The 27,183-nt window shown below is 38.7% G+C and overlaps 1 non-coding gene across 1 annotated transcript; it reads left to right on the top strand.

Moving 5' to 3' along the window:
- The first annotated feature begins 6,304 nt into the window (after positions 1–6,304).
- LOC112768710 (small nucleolar RNA R71) lies at positions 6,305–6,412 on the top strand. Its single transcript, XR_003186108.1, has one exon. It is a non-coding gene; the product is annotated as a small nucleolar RNA R71 (small nucleolar RNA).
- The last annotated feature ends 20,771 nt before the right edge of the window (positions 6,413–27,183 follow it).

Raw genomic sequence — 27,183 nt, forward strand, 5'->3', positions numbered from 1 at the left:
GTCGATCCCACGGAGATTGTCGGCTTGAAGCAAGCTATGGTCATCTTGTAAATCTCAGTCAGACAGATTCAAATGGTTATGGTAAATTGATAGTTAAAATATAATTAAAATATAAAATGGGATAGAGATACTTATGCAATTCATTGGTGAGAATTTCAGATAAGTGTATGGAGATGCTTTTTTTCCTTCTGAACCTCTGCTTTCCTACTGTCTTCATCCAATCATTCATACTCCTTTCCATGGCAGGCCGTATGTTGGGCATCACCGTTGTCAATGGCTACATCCCGTCCTCTCAGTGAAAATGGTCCAAATGCGCTGTCACCGCATGGCTAATCATCTGTCGGTTCTCGATCATGTTGGAATAGGATCCAGTGATCCTTTTGCGTCTGTCACACGCCAAACACTCACGAGTTTGAAGCTCGTCACAGTCATCCCTTCCCAGATCCTACTCAGAATACCAGAGACAAGGTTTAGACTATCCGGATCTCAAGAATGGCCGCCAATAATTCTAGCCTATACCACGAAGGTTTTAATCTTAGATTAGAAACCCAAGAGATACACATTCAAGCTTGTTTGCATGTAGAACGGAAGTGGTTGTCAGGCACGCGTTCATAGGTGAGAATGGTGATGAGCGTCACATAATCATCACATTCATCATGTTCTTGTGTGTGAATGAATATCTTGGAGAAGAAATAGACTTGAGTTGAATAGAAAAATAATAGTACTTTGCATTAATTCATGAAGAACAGTAGAGCTCCACACCTTAATCTATGGTGTGTAGAAACCCCACCGTTGAAAATACATAAGAACAAAATGGTCTAGGCATGGCCGTGAGGCCAGCCCCCAAACGTGAAAAGGTCTATCAAAGTCTTTTTTGTAAAAGTATCTTTGTAAAAGTCTGAAAATACAATAGCAAAAGGTCCTATTTATAGAAAACTAGTAGCCTAGGGTTACAGAAATAGGTAATTAATGCAGAAATCTTTTTCCGGGCCCACTTGGTGTGTGCTTGGGCTGAGCATTGAAGTTTTCATGTGTAGAGACTTTTCTTGGAGTTAAACGCCAGCTTTTGTGCCAGTTTGGGCGTTTAACTCCAGCTTTTGTGCCAGTTCTGGCGTTTTGACGCTAGAATTCTTATGCTGACTTGGAACGCCAGTTTGAGCGATCAAATCTTGGGCAAAGTATAGACTATTATATATTTCTAGAAAGCCCAGGATGTCTACTTTCCAACGCGATTGAGAGCGCGCCAATTGGACTTCTGTAGCGCTAGAAAATCCACTTCGAGTGCAGGGAGGTCAGAATCCAACAGCATCTGCAGTCCTTTTTCAGCCTCTGAATCAGATTTTTGCTCAAGTCCCTCAATTTCAGCCAGAAAATACCTGAAATCACAAAAAAATACACAGACTCATAGTAAAGTCCAGAAATGTGATTTTTATTTAAAAACTAATAAAAACATAATAAAAACTAACTAAAATATACTAAAAATAATGCCAAAAAGCATATAAATTATCCGCTCATCACAACACCAAACTTAAATTGTTGCTTGTCCCCAAGCAACTAAAAATCAAATAGGATAAAAAGAAGAGAATATACAATGAATTCCAAAAACATCTATGAAGATCAGTATTAATTAGATGGGCGGGGCTTTTAGCTTTTTGCTTCTGAACAGTTTTGCCATCTCACTTTATCCTTTGAAGTTCAGAATGATTGGCTTCTATAGGAACTCATAATCCAGATAGTGTTATTGATTCTCCTAGTTAGGTATGTTGATTCTTGAACATAGCTACTTTATGAGTCTTGGCCGTGACCCAAAGCATTTTGTTTTCCAGTATTACCGCCGGATACATAAATGCCACAAACACATAACTGGGTGAACCTTTTCAGATTGTGACTCAGCTTTGCTAGAGTCCCCAATTAGAGGTGTCCAGAGCTCTTAAGCACACTCTTTTTCCTTTTGGACCACGACTTTAACCGCTCAGTCTCAAGTTTTCACTTGACACCTTCACGCCACAAGCACATGGTTAGGGACAGCTTGCTTTAGCCGCTTAGGCCAGGAATTTATTCCTGTGGGCCCTCCTATCCACTGATGCTCAAAGCCTTGGATCCTTTTTATTTTACCCTTGCCTTTTGGTTTAAAGGGATATTGGCTTTTTTTGCTTGCTTTTTCTTTTTCTTTCTTTCTCTTTTTTTTTCGCATTTTTTTCGCATATATATATTTTTTCTGCAAGCTTTTCACTGCTTTTTCTTGCTTCAATAATCAATTTTATGATTTTTCAGATTATCAAATAACATTTCTCCTTTTCTATCATTCTTTCAAGAGCCAACAATTTTAACATTTATGAATCAACAAATTCAAAAAAATATGCACTGTTCAAGCATTCATTTAGAAAAAAAATAGTATTGCCACCACATCAAAATAACTAAACTGTTTTAAAATTTGAAATTCATGCACTTCTTTTTCTTTTTCAATTAAAAACATTTTTCATTTAAGGAAGGTGATGGATTCATTTTCATAGCTTTAAGGCATAGACACTAAGACACTAATGATCATGTAATAAAGACACAAACATAGATAAACATAAAGCATAATTTTCGAAAAATAGAGAAATAAAGAACAAGGAAATTAAAGAACGGGTCCACCTTAGTGATGGCGGCTAGTTCTTCCTCTTGAAGATCTTATGGAGTGCTTGAGCTCCTTAATGTCTCTTCCTTGCCTTTGTTGCTCCTCTCTCATGACTCTTTGGTCTTCTCTAATTTCATAGATGAGGATGGAATGCTCTTGGTGCTCCACCCTTAGTTGTCCCATGTTGGAACTTAATTCTCCTAGGGAGGTGATGATTTGCTCTCAATAGTTTTGTGGAGGAAAATGCATCCCTTGAGGCATCTCAGGGATTTCATGGTGAGGAATTTCCTCATGTCTATGAGTGAGATCTCTTGTTTGCTCTATCCTTTTCTTAGTGATGGGCTTATCCTCATCAATGAGGATGTTTTTCTCTATGTCAATTCCAGTTGAATTGCAGAGGTGACAAATGAGATGACGGAAGGCTAACCTTGCCAAAGTAGAGGACTTGTCCGCCACCTTGTAGAGTTCTTGGGATATAACTTCATGAACTTCTACTTCCTCCCTAATCATGATGCTATGGATCATGATAGCCCGGTCTATAGTAACTTCAGACTGGTTGCTAGTGGGAATGATTGAGCGTTGGATGAACTCCAACCATCCCCTAGCCACGGGCTTGAGGTCATGCCTTCTTAGTTGAACCGTCTTCCCTCTTGAATCTCTCTTCCATTAAGCGCCCTCTTCACAGATGTCTATGAGGACTTCGTCCAACCTTTGATCAAAGTTGACCCTTCTAGTGTAGGGGTGTGCATCCCCTTGTATCATGGGCAAGTTGAATGCCAACCTTACATTCTCCGGACTAAAATCTAAGCATTTCTCCCGAACCATTGTAAGCCAATTCTTTGGGTCCGGGTTCACACTTTGATCATGGTTCTTGGTGATCCATGCATTGGCATAGAACTCTTGAACCATTAAGATTCTGATTTGTTGAATGGGGTTGGTGAGAACTTCCCAACCCCTTCTTCGAATCTCATGTCGGATCACCGGATATTCACCCTTTTTGAATTTGAAACGGACCTCGGGGATCACCTTCTTCTTGGCCACAACTTCATAGAAGTGGTCTTGGTGCACCCTTGAGATGAATCTCTCCATCTCCCATGACTCGGAGGTGGAAGCTTTTGCCTTCCGTTTCCTCTTTCTAGAGTTTTCTCTGGCCTTAGGTGCCATAAATGGTTATGGAAAAATAAAAAGCAACACTTTTACCGCACCAAACTTAGAAGGTTTGCTCGTCCTCGAGCAAAAGAAGAAAGAAGAGAGTAGAAGAAGAAGAAATAGAGGAGATGGAGGGGGCTTAGTGTTTCGGCCAAGGGGGAGAAGTAGTATGTATGTTGTGTGAAAATGAAAAAGTGAAGATGGGTTTATATAGGAGTGGAGAGGGGGGTATGGTTCGGCCATTATGGGTAGGTTTGGGTGGGAAAGTGGTTTGAATTTGAATGGTGAGGTAGGTGGGGTTTTATGAAGGATGGATGTGAGTGGTGAAGAGAATGGTGGGATTTGATAGGTGAGGGGTTTTTGGGGAAGAGATATTGAGGTGATTGGTGTATGGGTGAAGAAGAGAGAGAGAGGTGGGGTAGGTGGGGATCCTGTGGGGTCCACAGATCCTGAGGTGTCAACGATATCTCATCCCTGCACCAAGTGGCATGCAAAAATGCCCCTTTCTGCCAATCCTGGCGTTAAACGCCAGGCTGCTGCCCATTTTTGGTGTTTAACGCCAGCTTCTTGCCTATTCCTGGCGTTAAACGCCAGTCTGGTGCCCATTTCTGGCGTTAAACACCCAGAATGGTGCCAGACTGGGCGTTTAACGCCCATTCTGCTACCCTTACTGGCGTTTAAACGCCAGTAAGTTTCTCCTCCAGGGTGTTCTATTTTTTATTCTGTTTTTCAGTCTGTTTTTGCTTTTTCAATTATTTTTGTGACTTCACATGATCATCAACCTACAGAAAGCATAAAATAACAAAAGAAAATAGAAATTTAACATAGATAATTAAAGATTGGGTTGCCTCCCAACAAGCGCTTCTTTAATGTCTATAGCTTGATAGTGGGCTCTCATGGAGCCTCACAGATGTTCAGAGCAATGTTGGAACCTCCCAACACCAAACTTAGAGTTTGAATGTGGGGGCTCTGTCTGACTCTGTATTGAGAGAAGCTCTTCATGCTTCCTCTCCATGGTTACAGAGGGATATCCTTGAGCTTTAAACATAAGGGAGTCTTCATTCACTTGAATGATCAATTCTTCTCTGTTAACATCAATTACAGCTTTTGCTGTGGCTAGGAAGGGTCTGCCAAGGATGATGGATTCATCCACACACTTCCCAGTCCCTAGGATTATGAAATCAGCAGGGATGTAGTGGTCTTCAACCTTTACCAAGACATCCTCTACAAGTCCATAAGCCTGTTTCTTTGAATTGTCTGTCATCTTCAGTGAGATTCTTGCAGCTTGTACCTCAATGATCCCTAGCTTCTCCATTACAGAGAGAGGCATGATGTTTATACTTGACCCTAGGTCACACAGAGCCTTCTCAAAGGTCATGGTGCCTATGGTACAAGGTATTGAGAACTTCCCAGGATCTTGTCTCTTCAGAGGTAATTTCTGCCTAGTCAAGTCATCCAGTTCTTTAGTGAGCAATGGAGGTTTATTCTCCCAAGTCTCATTACCAAATAACTTGGCGTTTAGCTTCATGATTGCTCCAAGGTACTTAGAAACTTGCTCTTCAGTAACATCTTCATCCTCTTCAGAGGAAGAATACTCATCAGAGCTCATGAATGGCAGGAGTAAATTCAATGAAATCTCTATGGTCTCTGTGTGAGCCTTAGATTCCCATGATTTCTCATCAGGGAATTCCATGGAGGCCAGTGGACGTCCATTGAGGTCTTCCTCAGTGGAGATCACTGCCTCTTCCTCCTCTCCAGGTTCGGCCATGTGAGACGTGTTTATGGCCTTGAACTCTCTCTTTGGATTCTCTTCTGTATTGCTTGGGAGAGTACTAGGAGGGGGTTTAGTAACTTTCTTACTCAGCTGATCCACTTGTGCCTCCAAATTTCTAATGGAGGACCTTGTTTCAGTCATGAAACTTTGAGTGGTTTTAATTAGATCAGAGACTATGGTTGCTAAGTCAGAGTGTCTCTACTTAGAATCTTCTGTCTGTTGCTGAAAAGATGATGGAAAAGGCTTGCTATTGCTAAACTTGTTTCTTCCACCATTATTGTTATTGAAGACTTGTTGAGGCCTCTGTTGGTCCTTCCATGAGAGATTTGGATGATTTCTCCATGAAGGATTATAGGTGTTTCCATAGGAATCTCCCATGTAATTCACCTCTTCCATTGCTGGGTTCTCAAGATCATAAGCTTCTTCCTCAGGGGAAGCTTCCTTAGTACTTCCTGGTGCAGCTTGCATTCCAGACAGACTTTGAGAAATCATATTGACTTGCTGAGTCAATATTTTATTCTGAGCCAGTATGGCATTCAGAGTATCAATCTCAAGAACTCCTTTCTTCTGATTTGTCTCATTATTCATAGGTTCCTTTCAGAAGTGTACATGAATTGGTTATTTGTAACCATCTCAATGAGTTCCTGAACTTCTGCAGGCATCTTCTTCAGATGAAGAGATCCTCCAGCAGAGCTGTCCAATGACATCTTGGACAGTTCAGACAGACCATCATAGAAGATACCTATGATGTTTCATTCTGAAAGCATATCAGAAGGACACCTTTTGATCAATTACTTGTATCTTTCCCAAGCTTCATAGAGGGATTCTCCTTCCTTCTGTCTGAAGGTTTGGACTTCCACTCTAAGCTTGCTCAATTTAAGGTGGAAAGAACTTTGCCAAGAAGGCATTGACTAGTTTTTCCCAAGAGTTCAGGCTTTCTTTGGGTTGTGAATCCAACCATGTCCTAGCTCTGTTTCTTATAGCAAAAGGGAAGAGCATAAGTCTGTAGACTTCAGGGTCAACCCCATTGGTCTTGACAGTGTCACAGATTTGCAAGAATTTAGCTAAGAACTGATGAGGATCTTCCAATGGAAGTCCATGAAACTTGCAATTCTGTTGCATTAGAGAAACTAATTGAGGCTTAAGCTCAAAGTTGTTTGCTCCAATGGCAGGGATTGAGATGCTTCTCCCATAGAAGTTGGGAGTAGGTGTAGTAAAGTCACCAAGTACCTTCCTTGCATTGTTGGCATTGTTGTTTTCGGCTGCCATGCCTTCTTCCTCCTTGAAGAGCTCTGTTAGGCCCTCTAGAGAGAGTTATGCTTTAGCTTCTCTTAGCTTTCTCTTCAAGGTCCTTTCAGGTTTAGGATCAGCTTTAACAAGGATGCCTTTGTCTTTTCTCTTGCTCATATGAGAGAGAAGAGAACAAGAAAGTATGGAATCCTCTATGTTACAGTATAGAGATTCCTTGAGGTGTCAGAGGAAAAGAAGAATAGAAGGAGAAGGTAGATAGAAGAGAATTCGAACTTATCAATAAGGATAGAGTTCGAATTGCACCTTGAGGAGGAGTCTTAGTCCCTTAAATAGAAGGATGTGAGAAGAGGGGAAGAATTTTCGAAATTAAAGTAAAAGATTTTTAAAATAATAAAAAGAAATTTGAAAATTTGATTGAGATTTTCGAAATTAAGATTGGGAAAGAAATTAAGTGATTTTGAAAAAGATGTGATTGAAAAGATATGATTGAGAAGATATGATTGAAAATTAATTTTAAAAAAGAAGGTTTTAAAATTAAAGTTGATTACTTGACTAACAAGAAATTAGAAGATATGATTCTAGGATTTAAAATTTGATCCTTCCTTAATAGGCAAGTAACAACTTGAAAATTTTGAATTAAATTACTAATTGTAGCAAGGATTTTCAAAAATAGTAAAAAAAATAAAAAAATGGAAAGAAATTGATTTTGAAGAGATATGATTGAAAATATATGATTTAAAAAAGATTTGATTTTGAAAAATTATGAAGATTTGAAAAAAATTGGATTAAAAACAAAATCTTTCCTCTAGTGTCATCCTGGCGTTAAACGCCTAGAATGGCATCCATTCTGGCGGTTAACGCCCAAAATGCTACCTTTTTGGGCGTTAAATGCCCAGCCAGGTACCCTGGCTGGCGTTTAAATGCCAGTTTTCCTTCTTCACTGGCGTTTTGAACGCCCAGCGTTTAAACGCCAGTTTTCCTTCTTCACCTTTTAATGATGAGAAACAATAAAAAATGCAACTAAGATTAAATAAACAATGCATGCAAGACACCAAACTTAGAAGTTTGTATACTAAGGACTATAACAATTTGAAAATGCATGTAAGAAACAACAAAATACACAAAACAAGAGAATTTAAAGATCAGAGCTAGGAAATCATTAAGAACAATTGAAGATCAATGAAGAACATATTATATATATTCGAAAAAAGGCAAGAAGAAGAAAGACATGCAATTGACACCAAACTTAAAAATTGACACTAAGATACATAAAATATTTTTGATTTTTATGATTTTATAAATTTTTTTGTGATTTTTCGAAAATTATATGGAAAAGAGAATAAAGAGATTCAAAACTTTTAATAAGAATTCCAGGAATCATGCAATGTTAGTCTAAAGCTTCAGTCTAAAAAGATTAGACATTGCTAGCCAAGCTTCAGCAGGACATTACATTCAGTAGCTAAATTGATGAGAATCAATAGGCTTTTGTGATGATAAGAACATCACCTTGAAACTCTAGAATTCATTCTTAAAAATTCTGAAAAATAAAAAGAAAAGTACCTAATCTAAGCAACAAGATGAACCATCAGTTATCCAAACTCAAACAATCCCCGGCAACGGTGCCAAAAACTTGGTGCACGAAATTGTGATCATCAACAATGGCGCCAATGACTTGGAGCTCTCAAACGTGAATCACACTTTGTCACAATTCCGCACAACTAACCAGCAAGTGCACTGGGTCGTCCAAGTAATACCTTACGCGAGTAAGGTTCGATCCCACGGAGACTGTCGGCTTGAAGCAAGCTATGGTCATCTTGTAAATCTCAGTCAGGCAGATTCAAATGGTTATGGAGGATTGATAATTAAAGATAAATAAAACATAAAATAAAGATAGAGATAGAGATACTTATGTAATTCATTGGTAGGAATTTTAGATAAGCGTATGAAGATGCTTTGTTCCTCCTGAACCTCAGCTTTCCTATTGCCTTCTTCCAATCATTCATACTCCTTTCCATGGCAAGCTTTATGTTGGGCATCACCGTTGTCAATGGCTACTTTCCGTCCTCTCAGTGAAAATATTCTACGCACGCTGTCACCGCACGGCTAATCATCTGTCGGTTCTCGATCATGTTGGAATAGGATCCATTGATCCTTTTGCGTCTGTCACACGCCCAACACTCGCGAGTTTAAAGCTCGTCACAGTCATCCCTTCCCAGATCCTACTCAGAATACCACAGACAAGGTTTAGACATTCCGGATCTCAGGAATGGCCGCCAATAATTCTAGCCTATACCACGAAGGTTCTAATCTTATATTAGAAACCCAAGAGATACACATTCAAGCTTGTTTGCATGTAGAACGGAAGTGGTTGTCAGGCACGCGTTCATAGGTGAGAATGGTGATGAGTGTCACATAATCATCACATTCATCATGTTCTTGGGTGCGAATGAATATCTTGGAGAAGAAATAGACTTGAGTTGAATAGAAAAACAATAGTACTTTGCATTAATTCATGAAGAACAGTAGAGCTCCACACCTTAATCTATGGTGTGTAGAAACTCCACCGTTGAAAATACATAAGAATAAAATGGTCTAGGCATGGCCGTGAGGCCAGCCCCCAAACGTGAAAAGGTCTATCAAAGTCTTTTTTGTAAAAGTATCTTTGTAAAAGTCTGAAAATACAATAGCAAAAGGTCCTATTTATAGAAAACTAGTAGCCTAGGGTTACAGAAATAGGTAATTAATGCAGAAATCTTTTTCCGAGCCCACTTGGTGTGTGCTTGGGTTGAGCATTGAAGCTTTCATGTGTAGAGACTTTTCTTGGAGTTAAACGCCAGCTTTTGTGCCCGTTTGGGCGTTTAACTCCAGCTTTTGTGCCAGTTCTGGCGTTTTGACGCCAAAATTCTTAAGCTGACTTGGAACGCCGGTTTGGGCCATCAAATCCTGGGCAAAGTATGGACTATTAAAAATTGCGGGAAAGCCTAGGATGTCTACTTTCCAACACAATTCAGAGCGCGTCAATTGGGCTTCTATAGCTCCAGAAAATCCATTTCGAGTGCAGGGAGGTCAGAATCCAACAGCATCTACAGTCCTTTTTCAGCCTCTGAATAAGATTTTTGCTTAGGTCCCTCAATTTCAGCCAGAAAATATCTGAAATCACAGAAAAACATACAAACTCATAGTAAAGTCCAGAAATGTGATTTTTATTTAAAAACTAATAAAAATATAATAAAAACTAACAAAAATATACTAAAAACATACTAAAAACAATGCCAAAAAGCGTATAAATTATTTGCTCATCATCCCTCAATTTCAGCCAGAAATTACCTGAAATCACAGAAAAACATACAAACTCATAGTAAAGTCCAGAAATGTGATTTTTATTTAAAACCTAATAAAAATATATTAAAAACTTACTTAATCATACTAAAAACTATGTAAAAACAATGCCAAAAAGCGTATAAATTATCCGCTCATCAACAGGCTTACTGGCGTTTAAACGCCAGTAAGGATAGCAGAATGGGCGTTTAAGACCCAGCCTGGCAGTATTCTCGGCGTTAAACGCCAGAATGGGCAGCATTTTGGGCGTTTAACGCCAGAATGGGGTGCCTGGCGTCTGCCTGGCATTAAACGCCAGAAAGGGGCAGCAGACTGGCGTTTAATGCCAGGAAACGTAGCAGAGTGGGCGTTAAACACTAGAATGGATAGCATTCTGGCCGTTTAATGCCAGGATGACACAAGGGAGGTAACTTTGTTTCTAATTCGATTTTTTTTTCAATTTTTCATCTATTAATTCATAATTTTTTGCATTAAACATATTTTAAACATTCATCTATCAATTTTTATTTTCAAAAATTAATAATCTTTCCAATTCCTTTTAATTCTTTTTCAATTCTTTTTAATTCCTTCCAAAACATTTTCAAAACTTACATGTCTTTTCAAACCCTTTTCAACTCTTTTTAATTTCTCTTGCACACAATAATAAGTTTTCAAAATTAATTGCATCATTCTTCTTCTACTCCCTTCTATCTTATTTTGCTCGTGGACGAGTGGTGCACGAATTGTGAATCACACTTTTCACAACTCGTACCACTAACCAGCAAGTGCACTGGGTCATCCAAGTAATACCTTACGTGAGTAAGGGTCGATCCCACGGAGATTGTTGGTTTTAAAGCAATCTATGGTTATCTTGTAAATCTTAGTCAGGAAATCAATTATAATTATCAGTATGAATTACAAAGAATAAAAGAGCATGGATTAAATACTTGTTCTACAGTAATGGAGAATATGTTGGAGTTTTGGAGATACTTTGTCTTCTGAATCTCTGCTTTCTCCCTGTCTTCTTCTTCACGCACGCAAGGTTCCTCCTATGGCAAGCTGTGTGTTGATGGATCACTGTTGTCAATGGCTACCATCCGTCCTCTCAGTGAAAAAGGTCCAGGTGCGCTGTCACCGCACGGATAATCATCTGTCGGTTCCCACTCATGCTGGAATAGGATCCATTGATCCTTTTGCGTCTGTCACTACGCCCAGCCCTTGTGAGTTTGAAGCTCGTCACAGTCATTCAATCCCTGAATCCTACTCGGAATACCACAGACAAGGTTTAGACTTTCCGGATTCTCAAGAATGCTGCCAATGGATTCTAGCTTATACCACGAAGATTCTGATTAAGGAATCCAAGAGATATTCATTCAATCGAAGGTAGAACGGAGGTGGTTGTCAGGCATGCGTTCATAGGTTGAGGATGATGATGAGTGTCACGGATCATCACATCCATCATATTGAAGTGCGAATAAACATCTTAGATAGAAACAAGCGTGTTTGAATAGAAACAGAAATAGTTGCATTAATTCATCGAAACACAACAGAGCTCCTCACCCCCAACAATGGAGTTCAGAGACTCATGCCGTCAAAGAGTATAAAGTTCAGATCTAAAATGTCATGAGGTACAAAATAAATCTCTAAAAGTTGTTTAAATACTAAACTAGTAACCTAGGTTTACAGAAAATGAATAAACTAAGATAGATGGTGTAGAAATCTACTTCTGGGGCTCACTTGGTGTGTGTTGGGGCTGAGACTTAAGCTTTACACGTGTCTGGGCTGTTTCTGGAGTTAAGTGCCAGGTAGTAACCTATTTTGGGCGTTCAACTCCAACTTGTAACCTGTTTCTGGCGTTTAACGCCAGACTGCAACATAGAACTGGTGTTGAACGCCAGTTTACGTCATCTATCCTTGAGAAAAGTATAGACTATTATATATTGCTGGAAAGCCCTGGATATTGACTTTCCAACGCAATTGAGAGCGTGCTAATTGGACTCCTGTAGCTCCAGAAAATGCATTCCGAGTGCATGGAGGTCAGAATCCAACAGCATCAGCAGTCCTTTTTCAGCCTAAATCAGATTTTTGCTCAGCTCCCTTAATTTCAGCCAGAAATTACCTGAAATCACAGAAAAATACACAAACTCATAGTAAAGTCCAGAAATGTGATTTTTATTTAAAAACAAATAAAAATATAATAAAAAGTGACTAAAACATATTAAAAACTACCTAAAAACAATGCCAAAATGCGTATAAATTATCCGCTCATCACAACACCAATCTTAAATTGTTGCTTGTCCCCAAGCAACTAAAAATAAAGTAGGATAAAAAGAAGAGAATATAAAATAAATTTCAAAAACATCTATGAAGATCAGTCTTAATTAGATGAGCGGGGCTATTAGCTTTTTGCTTCTGAACAGTTTTGGCATCTCACTTTATCCTTTGAAGTTCAGAATGATTGGTATCTATAGGAACTCAGAATTCAGATAGTGTTATTGATTCTCCTAGTTCAGTATGTTGATTCTTGAACACAGCTACTTTATGAGTCTTGGCCGTGGCCCTAGGCACTCTGTTTTCCAGTATTACCACCGGATACATACATGCCACAGACACATAACTGGGTGAACCTTTTCAGATTGTGACTCAGCTTTGCTAAAGTCCCCAATTAGAGGTGTCCAGGGTTCTTAAGCACACTCTGTTTTTGCTTTGGACCTCGACTTTAACCGCTCAGTCTCAAGTTTTCACTTGACACCTTCACGCCACAAGCACATGGTTAGGGACAGCTTGGTTTAGCCGCTTAGGCCAGGATTTTATTCCTTTAGGCCCTCCTATCCACTGATGCTCAAAGCCTTGGATCCTTTTTATTACCCTTGCCTTTTTGTTTTAAGGGCTATTGCCTTTTTTTGCTTACTTTTTCTTTTTCTTGCTCTCTTTTTTTTGCATTTTTTTCTGCAAGCTTTGTTCTTCACTGCTTTTTCTTGCTTCAAGAATCATTTTTATGATTTTTCAGATTATCAAATAACATTTCTCCTTTTTCATCATTCTTTCAAGAGCCAAAAATTTTAACATTCATAAACAACAAATTCAAAAGACATATGCACTGTTCAAGCATTCATTCAGAAAACAAAAAGTATTGCCACCACATCAAAATAATTAAACTATTTTAAAATTTGAAATTCATGTACTTCTTTTTCTTTTTCAGAAAATATTTTTAATTTAAGAAAGGTGATGGGTTCATAGGACATTCATATCTTTAAGACATAGACACTTAGATACTAGTGATCATGTAATAAGACCCAAACATAAATAAACATAAAGCATAGTAAACGAAAAACAGAGAAATAAGAACAAGGAGATTAAGGAACGGGTCCACCTTAGTGAGGGTGGCGTCTTCCTCTTCTTGAAGAACCAATGGTGCTGTTGAGCTCCTCTATGTCTCTTCCTTGTCTTTGTTGCTCCTTCCTCATAGCTCTTTGATCTGCAGTCAATGCTCTACCACTGAACTATGGGCCTTTGAGATGAACCTCTCCATCTCTCATGACTCAGGGGTGGAAGCAACTGCCTTCCTTTTCCTCTTTCTAGAGATTTCTCCGACCTTACGTGCCTTAAATGGTTATCGAAAAACAAAAAAAAGCAACGCTTTTTTTCCACACCAAACTTAAAAGGTTTGCTCGTCCTCAAGCAAAAGAAGATAGAAGGGAGTAGAAGGAGAAGTGGAGGAGAAGGAGGTGTGTGAATGGGTGGGTATGGGAGGGGAATGGTTTGAATTGGAATGGTGAGGTAGATGCGGATCCTATGGGGTCCACAGATCCTGAGGGAATCCTGTGGGGTCCACAGATCAAGTGGGGTCAAGGACTTAACATCCCTACTCAAATTAGGCATGTAAAACTCCCTTGCTGTGCAATCCTGGTGTTTAATGCCAGACTGCTACTTGTTTCTGGCGTTAAATGCCCAAATGTAGCTTGTTTCTGGCGTTTAATGCCAGGCAGATGCTTGTTTCTGGCGTTAAACACCAGCTTGGTGCTTGTTTCTGGCGTTAAACGCCAGACAGATGCTTGTTTCTGGCGTTTAAATGCCAGACTGCTCTCCTCCAGGGTGTGCTATTTTTAATGCTATTTTTCAATTTGTTTTTTGATTTTTCAGTAGTTTTTGTGACTTCACATGATCAACAACCTAATATATCACGAAATAACAAAAAGAAAATAAAATAGATATGATTAAATAACATTGGGTTGCCTCCCAACAAGCGCTTCTTTAATGTTAATAGCTTGACAATGAGCTCTCATGGAGCCTCACAGATAATCAGAGCAAGGTTGGAACCTCCCAACACCAAACTTAGAGTTTGGTTGTGGCCTCCCAACACCAAACTTAGAGTTTGAATGTGGGGGGTTTTGTTTGACTCTGTATTGAGAGAAGCTTTTCATGCTTCCTCTCCATAGTTACAGAAGGAGAACCTTGTGTCTTATAGTTTGCAATGTCTGCAAACCACAGAGCTTCCTGAATGGCAAACAATTTCTCTTCCGGAAAGGTTTCAGAGATCTCAGTAGGAGGGAGGGATGTTCCTGCTACTGGTTCTATCCGGGACAGGTGATCAGCTACTTGATTCTCTGTCCCTTTTCTGTCTCTTATTTCTATATCAAACTCTTGCAGAAGCAACACCCATCTTATGAGCCTGGGTTTTGAATCCTGCTTTGTGAGTAGATATTTAAGAGCAGCATGGTCAGTATACACAATCACTTTTGATCTTACTAACTATGATCTAAACTTGTCAATGGCATAAACCACTGCAAGCAATTCTTTTTCTGTGGTTGTGTAATTTTTCTAGGCATCATTTAAAATGCGGCTAGCATAATAAATGACATGCAGAAGCTTGTTATGCCTCTGTCCCAGTACTGCACCAATGACATGTCACTGGCATCACACATTAGTTCAAATGGTAATGTCCAATCTGGTGCAGAAATAACTGGTGCTGTGACCAGCTTAGCTTTCAGAGTTTCAAATGCCTGTAGACACTCTGTGTCAAACACAAATGGCGTGTCAGCAGCTAGCAGATTGCTAAGGGGTTTTGCGATTTTTGAAAAATCCTTTATAAACCTCCTGTAGAATCCTGCATGCCCCAGAAAGCTTCTGATTGCTTTAACATTAGCATGTGGTGGTAATTTTTCAATCACTTCCACTTTAGCTTGATCCACCTCTATTCCCTTGTTTAAAATTTTATGCCCAAGGACAATTCCTTCAGTCACCATAAGGTGACACTTTTCCCAGTTTAAAACTAGGTTTGTCTCTTGGCATCTTTTCAGAACAAGTGCTAAATGGTTAAGGCAGGAGCTGAATAAGTCTCCAAATACTGAAAAGTCATCCATGAAGACCTCCAGAAATTTCTCTACCATATCAGAAAAAATAGAGAGCATGCATATCTGAAAGGTTGCAGGTGCATTACACAGCCCAAATGGCATCCTTCTGTAGGCAAATACTCCAGATGGACATGTGAATGCTATTTTCTCTTGATCCTGGGGATCTACTGTAATTTGGTTGTAGCCTGAATAGCCATCCAAAAAGTAGTAATAATCATGACCTGCTAGTCTTTCTAGCATCTGGTCTATGAATGGTAAAGGAAAATGATCCTTTCTGGTGGCTATATTGAGCCTTCTATAGTCAATACACATGCGCCACCCTGTAACTGTTCTTGTAGGAACCAGTTCATTTTTTTCATTATGTACCACTGTCATGCCTCCCTTTTTGGGGACAACTTGGACAGGGCTCACCCAGGGGCTATCAGAAATAGGATAAATAATCCCAGCCTCCAGTAACTTGGTGACCTCTTTCTGCACCACTTCCTTCATGGCTGGATTTAGCCGCCTCTGTGGTTGAACCACTGGCTTAGCATCATCCTCCAATAGGATCTTGTGCATGCATCTTGCTGGGCTGATGCCTTTAAGGTCACTTATGGACCACCCAAGAGCTGTCTTGTGTGTCCTTAGCACTTGAAGTAGTGCTTCCTCTTCCAGGGGATTTAAAGCAGAGCTTATGATCACCGGAAAAGTGTCACCTTCTCCCAGAAATGCATATTTCAGGGATGGTGGTAATGGTTTGAGCTTGGTTTTAGGAGGTTTTTCCTCTTTCTGAGGAAGTTTCAGAGGCTCTTTCAATTCCTCTAAATCCTCCAGATCAGGCTGAACATCTTTAAAAATGTCCTCTAGCTCTGATTCGAGACTCTCAGTCATATTGACCTCTTCCACTAGGGAGTCAATAATATCAACGCTCAGGTAGTCGTCTGATGTGTCTGGATGTTGCATAGCTTTGACAACATTCAACTTAAACTCATCCTCATTGACTCTCAGGGTTATCTCCCCTTTTTGGACGTCAATGAGGTTCGTCCAGTTGCTAGGAATGGTCTTCCTAGAATGAGAGTTGCACTCTTGTGCTCCTCCATTTCCAGCACTACAAAGTCAGTAGGGAAGGCGAATGGCCCAACCTTGACAATCATGTCCTCAATTATGCCTGATGGGTATTTAATGGAGCCATCAGCAAGTTGAAGACAGATCCGGGTTGGTTTGACCTCTTCAGTCAAGCCAAGCTTTCTGATAGTGGATGCAGGGATTAGGTTGATGCTCGCCCCAAGATCACATAAAGCTGTCTTGGTGCAATTACCCTCTAATATGCATGGTATCATAAAGCTCCCGGGATCTTTAAGCTTTTCTAAGAAGCTTTTCAGAATGACTGCACTGCATTTTTCAGTGAGGAGAACTCTTTCATTTTCTCTCCAATCCTTCTTATGACTCAAGATATCTTTCATGAACTTGGCATAAGAGGGTATTTGCTCAAGTGCCTCTGCAAACGGAATCTATATTTCAAGAGTCCTGAGATAGTCTGCAAAGCGAGCAAATTGCTTATCCTGCTCCTCTATGTGGAGTTTTTGAGGATAAGGTATCTTGGCTTTGTACTCCTCAACTTTGGCTGCTGCAGGTTTATTTCCTATAGAAGTGGTTGGGAAAGCCTTTTTAGAGGGGTTGTTATCAGCACTTATGTGTGTCTGATCCCTCATTGGCGTTTGAATGCCAGGGTTGGAAGCTTGATTGGCGTTGGACGCCAACTTCCTACCTGTTTCTGGCATTTGAACGCCAGAACTGAGCTACCATTGGGCGTTTGACGCCAGCTCCTTGCCTGTTCCTGGCGTTTGAACGCCAGAACTGTGCGTGGGTTGGGCGTTTAATGCCAGCTTTGCACCCTTTTCTGGCGTTTGAACCCCAGAGTTATTCCTCTCTGGGCTCTTACTGTCCTCAGAGGGATTTTGGATAGTATTTAACTCATCCTCTGTCAGTTGTTCTTTTCTTGGCTTTCTGCTGCTCTGAAGTGAGGTGTTTAATGTTTTCCCACTTCTTAATTGAACTCTTTGGCACTCTTCTGTTATTTGTTTTGATAACTGCTGTTTTGTTTGCTTCAACTGTACTTCCATATTTATATTAGCTATTCTTGTGTCTTGTAGTATCTCCTTGAATTCGACTAGCTGTTTTGTTAGAAAATCTAATTACTGATTGAATTCAGTAACTTTTTCTACAGGACTGAGTTCAGCAGTGACTGTTTTAGCCTCTTCTTTCATGGAAGACTCACTACTTAGGTACAGATGCTGATTTCTGGCAACTGTATCAATGAGCTCTTGAGCCTCTTCAATTGTCTTTCTCATGTGTATAGATCCACCAGCTGTGTGGTCTAGAGAAATCTGAGCTTTCTCTGTAAGCCCGTAATAGAAGATGTCTAACTGCACCCATTCTGAAAACATTTCAGAGGGGCATTTTCTTAGAATTTCTCTGTATCTCTCCCAGGCATCATAAAGAGATTCATTATCTTCTTGTTTAAAGCCTTGGATGTCCAGCCTTAGCTGTGTTATCCGTTTTGGAGGGAAGTATTGATTCAGAAATTTTTCTGACACCTGTTTCTATGTCCTTATGCTAGCCTTAGGTTGGTTATTTAACCACCTCTTAGCTTGGTCTTTTACAGCAAATGGAAACAGTAATAATCTGTAGACATCCTGATCTACTTCCTTATCATGTACTGTGTCAGCAATTTGTAAAAACTGTGCCAAAAACTCTGTAGGTTCTTCCTGTGGAAGACCAGAATACTGGCAACTTTGCTGCACCATGATAATAAGCTGAGAATTCAACTCAAAGCTACTGACTCCGATGGAGGGTATATAGATACTACTCCTATATGAAGAAGTAGTGGGGTTAGCATATGACCCCAGAGTCTTTCTGGACTGTTCATTTCCACTTAGGTCCATGATGGAGAAAGGGAGATGATGTGGATTGTATTATTATTATTTTTTTTGAAACCGAAAATAAAATAAAATAAAGTAAAATAAAATAAGTGAAAATTCGAATATAAGTTCAGAAATTAAAAGGAAATTGAAAACTAAAATAATTAGTTAATTAAAAAGATTTGAAAAATAAGGGTAAGGATTTTCGAAAAATGAAGAGAGAGAAAATGGTTAGGAAGTTTTGAAATTTAAATTTTAGATTTGAAAATTAAAATTTGAATTCTTAAATTTTTGAAATTTGAAATTTGAATTTTGAAATTTGAAAATTTGAATTTTGAATTTTGAAAAAGTCAACAATATAAGATAAGGATTTGAAAGAGATTTAAATTTTGAAAAGATTTGATTTTTAAGTTTGAAAATTAAATTTTGAAGTTTAAAATTTTGAAATTTGAAATTTGAAATTTTGAAATTTGAATTTTGAATTTTGAATTTTGAATTTTGGAAGTTGAAAATTGAAATTTGAATTTGAAATAAGATAAGATAAGATTTTGAAACATATATGATTTTTTTTTGAAAGAGATTTGAATTTTGAAATTTTAAAACTAAGATAAGATAAAATTTTGAAATTGAAATCTGAATTTTTATAAAAAATTTCGAAATATTTGCTTAAAAATAGTTAGAAAAGATATTTTTTGATTTTTGAATTTTATGATGAAAGAGAAAAACACACAAAAGACACACAACTTAAAATTTTTAGATCTAATTCTCCTTGTTTTCGAAAATTTTGGAGGAAAAACACCAAGGAACACCAAACTTAAAAATTTTAAGATCAAAACACAAGGAAGACTCAAGAACACTTTGAAGACTCACAAGAACACAAGAACATGAAGAAAGAACACCAAACTTAAAATTTTTAGAAAACTAAAATAAAATTTTTGAAAACTAAAGAAAAGTTACAGGAGAACACCAAACTTAAAGTTTGGCACAAGATTTGTTCAAAGAAAAATTATTTTTGAAAAATTTTTAAAAAGAAGATACCCAATTTCCAAGAACATAAGCACCACGCTCTCGCCAATTGAGCTATAAATTTAACGTATTTTAATAAGGTATATAATAAATAATAATTTTTTTTTGAAAACTGATATTTTGAAAAAGCACAACAAAAACAAGAAAAGACACAGAACAAGAAAACTAAAGATCAAACAAGAAAAATTGACAAGAACAACTTGAATATCAAGGAAGAACAAAGAACATGCAATTCGAAAATTTAAAGGAAAATAAAAACATGCAGTTGACACCAAACTTAAAACATGAAACTAAACTCAAACAGAAGACTAAATCATGAAGTTATTGGTTTTAAAAATTTTTGAAAATAATTAAGAAAAAGGAAATAAGGATTCTAAAGTTTTAACAAGAACAATAATAAAAGACTCTGACCCAAAAGACAAAATTTTCCTAATCTAAGCAACAAGATGAACCGTTAGTTGTTCAAACTCGAACAATCCCCGGCAATGGCACCAAAAACTTGGTGCACGAATTGTGAATCACACTTTTCACAACTCGTACCACTAACCAGCAAGTGCACTGGGTCGTCCAAGTAATACCTTACGTGAGTAAGGGTCGATCCCACGGAGATTGTTGGTTTTGAAGAAATCTATGGTTATCTTGTAAATCTTAGTCAGGAAATCAATTATAATTATCAGTATGAATTACGAAGAATAAAAGAGCATGGATTAAATACTTATTCTGCAGTAATGGAGAATATGTTGGAGTTTTAGAGATGCTTTGTCTTCTGAATCTCTGCTTTCTTCCTGTCTTCTTCTTCACGCACGCAAGGTTCCTCCTATGGCAAGCTGTGTGTTGGTGGATCACCGTTGTCAATGGCTACCATCCGTCCTCTCAGTGAAAAAGGTCCAGGTGCACTGTCACCGAACGGCTAATCATCTGTCGGTTCCCACTCATGCTGGAATAGGATCCATTGATCCTTTTGCGTCTGTCACTACGCCCAGCCCTTGTGAGTTTGAAGCTCGTCACAGTCATTCAATCCCTGAATCCTACTCGGAATATCACAGACAAGGTTTAGACTTTCCGGATTCTCAAGAATGCTGCCAATAGATTCTAGCTTATACCACAAAGATTCTGATTAAGGAATCCAAGAGATATTCATTCAATCGAAGGTAGAACGGAGGTGGTTGTCAGGCACGCGTTCATAGGTTGAGGATGATGATGAGTGTCACGGATCATCACATCCATCATATTGAAGTGCGAATAAACATCTTAGATAGAAACAAGCGTGTTTGAATAGAAAACAGAAATAGTTGCATTAATTCATCGAAACACAGCAGAGCTCCTCACCCCCCAACAATGGAATTCAGAGACTCATGCCGTCAAAGAGTATAAAGTTCAAATCTAAAATGTCATGAGGTACAAAATAAATCTCTAAAAGTTGTTTAAATACTAAACTAGTAACCTAGGTTTACAGAAAATGAATAAACTAAGATAGATGGTGCAGAAATCCACTTCTGGGGCCCACTTGGTGTGTGCTGGGGCTGAGACTTAAGCTTTACACGTGCCTGGGCTGTTTCTGGAGTTAAGCGCCAGGTTGTAACCTGTTTTGGGCGTTCAACTCCAACTTGTAACCTGTTTCTGGCGTTTAACGCCAGACTGCAACATGGAACTGGGGTTGAACGCCAGTTTACATCGTCTATCCTTGAGCAAAGTATAAACTATTATATATTTCTGGAAAGTCCTGGATGTCTACTTTCCAACGCAATTGAGAGCGCGCCAATTGGACTCCTGTAGCTCCATAAAATGCATTCCGAGTGCAGGGAGGTCAGAATCCAACAGCATCAGCAGTCCTTTTTCAGCCTGAATTAGATTTTTGCTCAGCTCCCTCAATTTCAGCCAGAAATTACCTGAAATCACAGAAAAACACACAAACTCATAGTAAAGTCCAGAAATGTGATTTTTATTTAAAAACTAATAAAAATATAATAAAAAGTGACTAAATCATATTAAAAATACCTAAAAATAATGCCAAAAAGCGTATAAATTATCCGCTTTGCTTTTTGCTTTTCCATAACCATTAATGGCACCTAAGGCCGGAGAAACCTCTAGGAAGAGGAAAAGGAAGGCAGTCGCTTCCAACTCCGAGTCAAGAGAGATGGAGAGATTCATCTCAAAAACCCATTACTAGAAAGAGGATGGAGCAAACAATAGAGCCCACTCATGGACCTCAACAAGAGCACTCCATTATCCTCAATGAAATTAGAGAAGACCAAAGAGCCATGAGGGAGGAGCAACAAAGGCAAGGAAGAGACATTGAGGAGCTAAAGCACTCCATAAGATATTCAAGAGGAAGAACTAGCCGCCATCACTAAGGTGGACCTGTTCTTTAATTTCATTGTTCTTATTTTTCTATTTTTTGAAAATTATGCTTTATGTTTTGTCTATGTTTGTATCTTTATGACATGATCATTAGTGTCTAGTGTCTATGTCTTAAAGCTATGAATGTCCTATGAATCCTTCACCTTTCTTAAATAAAAAAAATGCTTTTAATTGCAAAAGAACAAGAAGTACATGGTTTCGAATTCTATCTTAAAATTAGTTTAATTATTTTGATGTGGTGGCAATACCTTTTGTTTTCTGAATGAATGCTTGAACAATGCATATTTTTGAAATTGTTGTTTATGAATGTTAAAATTTTTGGCTCTTGAAAGAATAAGAAAAAAGGAAAAATGTTATTGATAATCTGAAAAATCATAAAACTGATTCTTGAAGCAAGAAAAAGTAGTGAATACAAAGCTTGCAGAAAAAAAGAAAAAAAAGAGAAAAAGTGGTGATAAAAATAAAAAAAAGAAAGAAAAAGAAAAAGCAAGTAGAAAAAGCCAATAGACCTTTAAACCAAAAGGCAAGGTTCAAATAAAAAGGATCCAAGGCTTTGAGCATTAATGGATAGGAGGGCCCAAAGGAATAAAATCCTGGCCTAAGCGGCTAAACTAAGCTGTCCCTAACCATGTGCTTGTGGCGTGAAGGTGTCAAGTGAAAAGCTTGAGACTAAGCGGTTAAAGTCGTGGTCTAAAGCAAAAAGAGTGTGCTTAAGAGCTCTGAACACCTCTAACTGGGGACTCTAGCAAAGCTGAGTAACAATCTGAAAAGGTTCACCCAGTTATGTGTCTGTGGCATTTATGTATCCGGTGGTAATACTGGAAAACAAAATGCTTAGGGTCACGACCAAGACTCATAAAGTAACTGTGTTCAAGAATCAACATACTGAACTAGCAGAATCAATAACACTATCTGAATTCTGAGTTCCTATAGATGCCAATCATTTTGAACTTCAAAGGATAAAGTGAGATGCCAAAACTATTCAGAAGCAAAAAGGCTACAAGTCCCGCTCATCTAATTGAAGCTAATCTTCATTGATAAGTTTGGAATTCATTGTATATTATCTTCTTTTTATTCTATTTTCTTTTTAGTTGCTTGGGAACAAGCAACAATTTAAGTTTGGTGTTGTGATGAGCGGATAATTTATACCCTTTTTGGCATTGTTTTTACATAGTTTTTAGTATGTTTTAGTTACTTTTTATTATATTTTTATTAGTTTTTATTCAAAAATCATATTTCTGGAATTTACTATGAGTTTGTGTGTTTTTCTGTAATTTCAGGTATTTACTGGCTGAAATTGAGGGACCTGAGCAAAAATCTGATTCAGAGACTGAAAAAGGACTGCAGATGCTGTTGGATTCTGACCCTCCTGCACGCGAAATGGATTTTCTCGAGCTACAGAAGTCCAATTGGCGCAATCTTAGTTGCGTTGAAAAGTAGACATCCTGGGCTTTCCAGCAATATTTAATAGTCCATACTTTGTTTGAGATTTGATGGCCCAAACTGGCGTTCAAAGTAAGCCTAAAAATTCTGGCGTAAAACGCCCAAACTGGCACCAGAATTGGAGTTAAACGCCCAAACTGGCACCAAAGCTGGTGTTTAACTCTAGGAACAGCCTAAGCACGAAAAAGCTTCAATGCTCAGCCCAAGCACACACCAAGTGGGCCCCGAAAGTGGATTTCTGCACTATCTACACTTAGTTACTCATTTTCTGTAGCCCTAGGTTACTAGTCTAGTATAAAAACTACTTTTAGAGATTCATTCAGCACCTTATGACATTTTTACACTTTACATTGTATTGTTGGGGGTGAGGAGCTCTGCTGTGTTTCAATGGATTAATGCAATTACTACTGTTTTCTATTTAATCACGCTTGATTCTATTCTAAGATACTCATTCGTACTTCAATCTGGAGAAGATGATGATCCGTGACACTCATTATTATTCTCAATTCTATGAACGCGTGCCTGACAACCACTTTCATTCTATCTGAGCTCAACGTAGTCATTGGGCAACAGCTTGAGTGTGTATCTCTTGGGTCTTTGATCCATGAGATCAGAACCTTCGTGGTAGAGGATAGAACCAATTGATAGCATTCTTGAGATCCGAAAAGTCTAAACCTTATCTGTGGTATTCCGAGTTGGATCTGGAAGGGGATGACTATGACGAGCTTCAAACATGCGAATGTTGGGCATAGTGACAGTGTGCAAAAGGACAAGGGTCCTATTCCAACGCTAGTGGGAACCGACAGATGATTAGCCGTACGGTGACAGCACATATGAATTTGTTTCATATGAAAGGATCATACAGCCTGCCATGGAAGGAAGCCATGCGTGTTTGGAGAAGAAGACAGTAGGAAAGCAGATATTCAGATGATAGAGCATCTCCGGAACCTCAACCTGCTTCTCATTACTGAATCACAAGTACTGTTTATTTCATGTTATTTATTTTCATAAATATAACCACTATTATCATTAATCTCCTGATTGAGATCTACAAAATAACCATAGCTTGCTTCAAGCTGACAATCTCTGTGGGATCGACCGTTACTCACGTAAGGTATTACTTGGACGACCCAGTGCACTTGCTGGTTAGTTGTATGGAGTTTTGAAAACTGTTATCATAATTTCGTACACCAATCCCTGAGGTCCCTTTCAGGCTTAAGAAGAATGAGTGTCCAAAAATCCGAAGAGAGATTCGGAGAAGAGGTTGGGAAGTTTTAACCAATCCCATCCAAGAGGTTAGGATCCTAATGGTGCAAGAATTCTATGCTAATGCATGGGTCACGAAAAACCATGACATTAATGTGAATCCAAATCCCAAGAATTGGAGCTCCATGGTCTGAGGGAGAATCTTATATTTTAGCCAAGAAAGTGTGAGGTTGGCATTCAACCTACCTTTGACGCAAGGAGATCCACATCCTTACACTAGAAAAGTCAACTTTGATCAAAGACTAGATCAAGTGCTCTTAGACATCTGTGTGGAAGGAGCACAATGAAAAAGGGATTCTCAAGGAAGCCTATCCAATTGAGGAGGCCTGATCTCAAACCCATAGCTAGAGGAGGGTTGGAGTTTATTCAACGGTCTATCATCCCTACTAGCAACCGGTCCGAAGTGACCGTAGACCAAGCCATCATGATCCATTGCATCATGCTCAGAGAGAAGGTGGAAGTACATGAGGTGATACCTCAAGAGTTGTACAAAGTGGCAGACAAGCCCTCCACCAAGGCTAGGTTAGCCTTCCCTCATCTTATATGTCACCTATGCAATTCAGCTAGAATTGCCATAGAAGGAGACATTCCTATTGAGGAGGACAAGTGATAAACCCCATTTTTAGGGTTTATCATGTATAGATTTTGAAGATTTTATCAATGATCTTCCACACTTATTCATATAAAAATGCATGATTTTGTGTTCCTTTCCTAATTTTGCCTCATAGATGAAAACATGCTTCTCATTAAAATTGATATATTGTAATCCCCCTCTATTACCATTCGATGCCGTGACCTGTTTGTTAAGTGGTTTCAGAAGTTATAGGGAAAAAATGGCTAAGAGGGATGAAGGAAGCATGCATGAATGGAAGGAGCATGGAAAAATTAGAGTTTTGGAACTTCGGCTTGGGCGCGCACGCGCACCGTACGCATACACGCGGATGTGCACCCTCAGAGCCGGCTAAATGGAGTCAAAACGAGAAGCCGGCGCGCTTACATGGCTCGACCAGAAATCCTTGGACGTGCGCGCGCACTACGCGCCTACGCGCACACTCGCAAAAAGCCGCAGGGATGCGTACGCGAATTGTGCGCATATGCGCCGATGGTCGCATGTGATTTTTTAAGAAGAAAACGTGACCACCGATTTCAGGTAGTGGCAGGCCCTATTTTGGGGTAGAATTCTGGTGGGAAGAGCATAAGAAGACCAAAGATTAAGGATATTGGGACAATGAGACATAATTCTAGATATTTTGAGGAGTTATTTACATTTTTGCTTTTAGAGAGAGAAACTCCAACTTCTCTCTAGGATCTTACTCTCTCCATTGCAATTCTTCTTTGATTTCTTGGTGAGATCCATTGCTAATTCACTTTTACTTTGATACAAGTTGTAGATCTACTCTTCTTCTACTCTCAATTAGTGTTCTCTTGATTCATTCAATTAGATCTAGATTTATGACTTTGTTACTTTGAATTTTGATTAATGAATTGAGGAATTTTATTCAATTGCTTGATTGTTGATGATTGCTTGGATTAGATAGCTTTAATTCAATTCTCTTCTCTCAATTTCATCATGTCTTCTTTGATTGCCTACCAATTGTTTGTGAAAATGACAACCTTAGCTATGGAGTAGATTTCTCTTACATGGTTTAGGGGTTGAGTTATTAGAGACACTTGAGTAGTGGATATCAATTGTTGATTAGGAATTGAGAATTGCTAATTGACTTGGAGTGCACTAAAGCTAGACTTCCCTAGGGTTAGGCTAGGACTTGTGACTCGAGTTAGTTACTCTCACTTAACTTTCCTCCATTATTAGGGGGTTAACTAAGTGAAACAATAATTAATTCTTATCATAATTGAAGGAAACTACAATGAGGGAACTTCGAATACTCACCCTTGGCCAAGACCTTTATCTCAACTAATTGTCGTTTACTTTTTTTAGTTTGAATTCTTGCACCAACTCTCAAAACAACAAAAGACTTCCTAATCAATGATGTGCATTCTAAGGCAATTCCTAGGGAGAACGACCCGGGATCAACACTCTCGGTCATAGATTTTAGAATTGTTTGATGCGATATTTGCGTGTCGGTTAGACTATACTCACGAATGGATTCATTGCTAATGTCTAATCCGACATAAGAATATTTTGTTCATAAAAAATGGTGCCGTTACCGGGGAGTTGCTTATGTGTGCCGTTCTCTTGGTTAGTGTAAATATGTTAATATGTGGATACTTGCATTTTTCTCTTGATTGTTTGTTTGGTTGATTGTTAGTTAGGATTAATCTTTGCTTAAGTACCATTTGATGTCATGAGCTTCTTATCTCCTTCATTGTATGACGCATTCACTACCGAATCCGAGCTTAGCACCACTTGATTCGGAAATTGAAAGAACTTTACTTCATATTAGGCAAGCTCGGAGGCGGTTAGCCTTTGAGGAAGGTGAAAAGGTTTTTACCAACTCACCAACCATATCCGAGGTGGATACCGAATCATCATCCAAAGAAGGCACTAATTACTCTTCCATTGATGCTACTAATAGTTCTTCTTTTGATCTAGGTGTTGACAATATGGCCACTCCAAGGAGAGTTACTCTCAAGGAAGCGGGTGCACCGGACTTTGTTCTCCAACCTCTTCATGTGCTTCATCCCAACTTGAATGCAAACTTTGAACTCAAGACCGCTATCATCAATCTTCTACCAAAGTTTCATGGACTTCCCGCACAA

Source organism: Arachis hypogaea, chromosome 17, assembly GCF_003086295.3.
Source record: "Arachis hypogaea cultivar Tifrunner chromosome 17, arahy.Tifrunner.gnm2.J5K5, whole genome shotgun sequence".
Lineage (NCBI taxonomy): Eukaryota > Viridiplantae > Streptophyta > Magnoliopsida > Fabales > Fabaceae > Arachis > Arachis hypogaea.